We start from the raw sequence: 5,515 nt of genomic DNA on the forward strand, positions 1-5,515 counted from the left end.
GTATTTCTTTATAGGAGTGCAAGAAGGGACTAATACACTTCGGGAGAAGGCAGTGCCTGATTTATCTCTGAATGAGGGACCAGACACACAGGAGGCTCACAATCAATGTCTGCTAAATGAATGAAGTTATAAACTTATCTATGATTTTAAGAAATGAATGACATCATTCCTTCGCCTAGTTTAAATGTCCATGTCTCCAGAAAGTCTACAGAAGCAATTCCGGTGGTGGTAGTTGGGCAACAGCAGCTAATAGGATACATCTCTTCTCCAACTATGGGCAAGAACTGACTACAGCAGTGGACAGGGCTCCTCCTGGCCTATCTCAGCTCTGAAGGGATGTCCTAGGAAGACTCAGACCACTACAGCTGGTGTTAACCTTTTTGGCAATCAAAATAAGGAATGGGAGAGTTTAAGGCCGGAACTTGGTTGTTCTCCTAAGTTCACCCCAAACCTATAAGCCCTCCAAAGGGATGCACTGCAGCCAGGGAGGGCACACCCTAGATGTCCCCTCGGGACCTGCCATAAGAATCCAAGCAAAAGGGCCAGACCAACTGCCTCAAACTGAGAATTTCCAACCTGTGAGAGAGAAGTGGAGGGAAGGGATGAAAAGTGAGAGAAAGGATGGAGAACACGAATGACTAGAGACGGTAGTAATGTTCTTTATGTAAACAGGTGATAATAGCAATGACAAAATTAAGAAAATAAAAACACTGCCATGAAGATTTATAGACTAGCTAATACAGAGCTAAATCGTCAATAACTTGGACTGATAAAAGGCAACGGGGCATCAGCCATGTAAACAGCTCGTCACTTCAATGCTTCCGTGTATATTATGATGACACTGGTTTGTTGATACCACACCACCCCATGACCCCAGGCACCAGGAGTGGGGCCTGACTCACTGTGGGGAGGTTGTGCAGGGTTGACACTGACGAGTAGCTTTTTCAGAAAGACAAGTTATCCTTGACTGGATGCAGATGGCCCGGTGAAAAATGAAATCTGCCAGCAGACACTGCCTTTATCAGCTGTAGAAGTTCAGCAGGGACGAGACTTCCCCATCCCTGGCCCGCCTGGACGAGCCTCTGGTTTCAGCACCATATCACAGGCTGTCCTAATGAATTCTTCCGTGAGGTTGGAGCCTTCACATATCTGCTTCTAGGAGTGCATCCTGGCGTCTGGAGCATGGTACAGAACTCGCCTGGTGTTTGCATTCCACCTCATGGAGTCGTCAAGGAATGCTTGCGGCAGAAAGGGAGCACCAGCCTTACCAGGGCTAAATGCCCTGCCTCAACTGGGCCATCTTGCCAGTATCCTGGGCCACTCTCATTGACTTCCAGGTGAGGGGTGCCCAGGAAAAACCAAGAGGCTCCCCAGGACATGTCAAGCCAGACAACCATTGGTGTCTACAGTGTGGAAGACAGGAATAACAAGCACCACTGTTAATTAGCTTTCTCTTATGTGCTGACTCCCATGCCAGGCACTGTGCCTCATGTAACACACATGTCTGTCCCATGAGGTTACTGTTAGAGCCTCACCTCATAGATGGGCAAACTGAGGGCTACATGGACCTGTCCAGAGTCAGGAGGCTGGGAAGTGGCAGATCCAGGGAATAAAACAGAGCTTCACATATCCACAGAGGCTGTAACCTTCAAAGGACAAATAAGAACGAAAATGGGCAAAATAAGACTACATATCTGGAGATTTGGCACCATACAGTCAGATAAATGAGCAGATGCTTCGGTTTCACTCATGATGCAGTTGCATCGTTGAGAAGGCCGCAGTCTGACAGATCAATCTACCACGTGGATGTTTTTTAAACACTATAAATTCATTTTGGAACACAGCACCCGAAGGGTTGAATTAGCACTGCTTGCGGTTATTTGCATCACTGTTCTGCTCCTTTGAAACTGGAACTTAGGAGGCAAGGTATCTCCAAGGCCCCAGATCGCCCCATGAACTGAGCCCAATTCTTGATACCGTCCCTCCTGCCAACACACTCAGGTGAGAAAGGTGTGATTGTGTCAAGCGCTTTCCATGCTTTCTTCCTCTCCTCTTACCTGGGAAGTTGAAACTGGCTGGAGGCATTCTGATGGGTTCAGAGAAGACCTTTATACAAACGATGCACAGGACAATCGAGGCATGGGCCTGGCCTCCGATGAGGGTGTGTCCCAGCCAGTCCCCTAACAGCACCTTCCTCTCTGGGGTGAGACAGATGGGCATGTGTCCCTTCCACTTCCTGATTTGAGCAGGTCGAAGGAGGAGAACAGAGACAACTGTGTGACAGGGGAGTTTGGCAGTGACTGACCCCAGCTCCTGCCTGCTCCGCCCAGCGGTGCCCAGCTCTCCTCTCTGCAGTGAGGCAGGGCCAAGGCTCCCTGGCAGGAGTGGCGCAGGGCCAGTGCAGGCCAGGGCCCCGCATCAGGCTCTGCCTCAGTCCTTTCTGAATGGCTGAACCTGCTCCACGCACAGCCAGAGGCCTGGCTGCCCTGAGCAGTGCCTGCCAGCAAGACGGAGGGTAGGCAGCCTAAGCACCTGTGGCCTCTCCTTTCATCTTCAGGACAACCTGGGAGATGAAGAGTGGTGCTGTCTGAGTTGAATCTCCAAGGCGCGGAAGGCGTTGCCAGGCTTACGGGGCTGAGTGGCAGAGGGTGTGCTAGTAGCCGCTGCACCTCAGCGCTGGGATATTCCTGTCTCTTTGGGGATGGGGGCCATGCCACCCCACTGCCTCTTCCCAAGATCCTCACCCTTTGCTCTGGTCTCTTTCTAGGCTGTCCTTCATGAGCAGAGGTGAGCAGAGAGATTGGCCAGGGGCTGGATCAATAGGCAGAAGTGTTGTGGCATCTTGCCACTAGCCACTAGCGGTTGAATGCTACTAATACTGGAGCGGTGTCCTTCAAGGTTCTCCTCAGTGGTGTTCTCTGGGGCCTGGGAACCCCTGCCTAGAAACGGTGGTGGTTTGTCTCCAAGAGGCAGCATCGGGAACATCTCTCTTATCAGGCAGCATCTAGGACCGGCTCCCTGGCACTTTTGTTGCCCACCCAGTGAATTCAAAGTCAGCTCTCTCAGGAGGGAGAGGTAAACGACGTCTCCCCCAGCCTGGTTATAGGGTGAAGGCAGAAGCTGTCCCACCCAGCTCCTCTCACTTTCTTCCCCCTACAACAAGCTCTCCACGAGCCGGAGCAGGGAGCACTCCTTCCCAGGATGCTGCTAGGGGAGAGGTTTGCTGGGGCAGGGCTGGAAGGCTGGCAAAGATGGAGGCCACCGACAGGGATGGTTACACTTTTAGAAGTCAGAAAAATTGGGACAGGCGGTGTCTCTAGGACCGGCTCCCTGGCTTTTTTCATTTGGATGGTAAGGACTCATCTTTTAAAAGTGGAGGCTGCCTGCTGAGAAGTGAGACAATCCCATCCATGGGGTCACATCTACAAAAGCCCCCACACCCCTCCATCCCTGGAAACCAACGGCTTCCTCCTCAGCCCGCTCCCTCTGACGTAGAACCCCTTGGGAAAGCAGGATACTGCTTTTAAAGAGTAATCGTTGACCTTGAACTCTTAAGATGTGTTTCTCAATTTTCCCCTTTTATCACTATCCGGCTAACATTATGCCATGTCATTTCTTGAGTTCCGGTATTTAATACAAAATGTTGAATGAAAACATATTTTGTAAACAGGCTCTACAACTGGGTATGGGGGAAGGGAACACTGTGTCAGTCCTGCCCGTCCTTTCTCTGGGCACTTGACAAACATCCCTGGTATCCCAGCAAGTGGGCAAGACATCGCTCTTGCATTCTCTCAACATTCCTGCTCCTCTGGTGCATGAGGCCAACGTGCCCTGGGACGGGGGACAAATGTGGTACAGTGTAGGAGTGAAGAATATGGGCTCTGACTCAGTCAGATTAAAATCTCAACTCTGCCCTATGCATGAACTGCATGATCCTGTGGGAGGTACTTCTGGAGTCTCGGCTTCTTCATCTGTAAAATGGGAACCACTGTCAAAAGGAGGCGAGTGGAGAGAGTGCATGTAAATGGAGAATGCATGTAAGATGGCACTGAGCTGCACACAAAGGATCAATACATGGTGTGCATTGATCCGATTCGCCGTTCATCACTTGAGCATCTCCTAATTGTGAAAGTCCTGGAGTGTGCATTCACAGGCCAGTGCAGGTTCATGCTGGGGGCAGGCCCTGTGAGACAGAAGCCCCCTCTTCCTGCAGACCTCCCTGACATCCGCACTCCATTCCTCATCTGTCTCATCTTTCTTCCCAGACTGGTCTTCCTCACTCCACCCCTCCTTCTTCTTTCTCCTGGAGCCCAACTGCCTCCTCCATGGCCCTCCGAATCCCCACTGCATCAGGCAATCCTTCATGGCCAAGTGTCAGCATCACCAATGCTCCTGGGATGACAGGAGGGGGGAAAGCCACTGGTCTCAACCAACCTCTCCCTTCTGCATTTATCTTAGCCCATCCCCCGGACCATCCTTCAATCCTCCCGTGCTCCATAAAAATATCGCACCAACTCCACAGTTCACATCTGCTCATTTGGTCTGCTTGACTTGCTTACTGTTGCGGTCTCCCTGTCTGAGGTCTCCACTCGAATTGGGATGATTTTGTCTGTACTTAAAGGCACTGACCTTCCAGATCCCTGGACTTCAGGAATTTGTCCTCATCCTCTCACCAGTCTCTGAAGCACAACCTTATTCAGGGGTCTGGTCTTGATCGTCCTAACAGTGCAGGGCTGGCCGGTGGGTTTCCAGATCTCTGAGATGCTATCCTTCCTATGCTGTCTGGCTCTCTCTTTCCTTCTCAAGGCCAGCCTGAGAGCTAACAGAATCAGCATTTTGCTTGAAAAACGGAGGAAAGCCCAGAGGCCTCCATGGCATCAGCTACTTTCTCAGCATAACATCAACTGACAATAGAAATCAGACCAGGTGTGATCATCATCATGAATATTTATATTTATTTATCAGTTTTGCAAGATCCTATCAAATAAATAATTGCACATATTTCAACCACTTGATAATTAAAATAGTCACTAGAAGCAAAGACCTGAATGAAGAGCCCTTTACATTTTCATAGAGATTTGTTTTCCTTTTTGCGGTTCTCATGCATTTACCTACGAGAAATTCCTACAAGCCACTCTGCCTGATTCAAGACTTTGAAGAAAAATGCCTCCTGCGAGTCAGTTAATTCAGAATGGTGGATTAAAGACAGCCCAGACAGCAATTCTTAGCATCACCCCTCTCATCTGGTAACAGTCCATCTATAGCAAGTGACTTCTCTCTTCTATGCCAGGGTCTCTCAACCAGGAGACTATTGACATTTTGGGCCAGATCATTCTTTGGGAAGGGGGAGGAAAGGGCTGTCCTGTGCACTGTGGGTTGTTTAGCAGCATCTCTGGCCTGTATCCTCCAGATACCAGGAGCTCCCCACCCCTGCCCTGGTCATGATGATCCAAAATGTCTCCGGAATTGCCAAATATCCCCTGGGCAAGCAAAATCAACCCCCCAGCCCGCCACC

Source organism: Colobus angolensis, unplaced genomic scaffold (genome assembly GCF_000951035.1).
Source record: "Colobus angolensis palliatus isolate OR3802 unplaced genomic scaffold, Cang.pa_1.0 Scaffold152, whole genome shotgun sequence".
Classification (NCBI taxonomy): Eukaryota; Metazoa; Chordata; class Mammalia; order Primates; family Cercopithecidae; genus Colobus; species Colobus angolensis.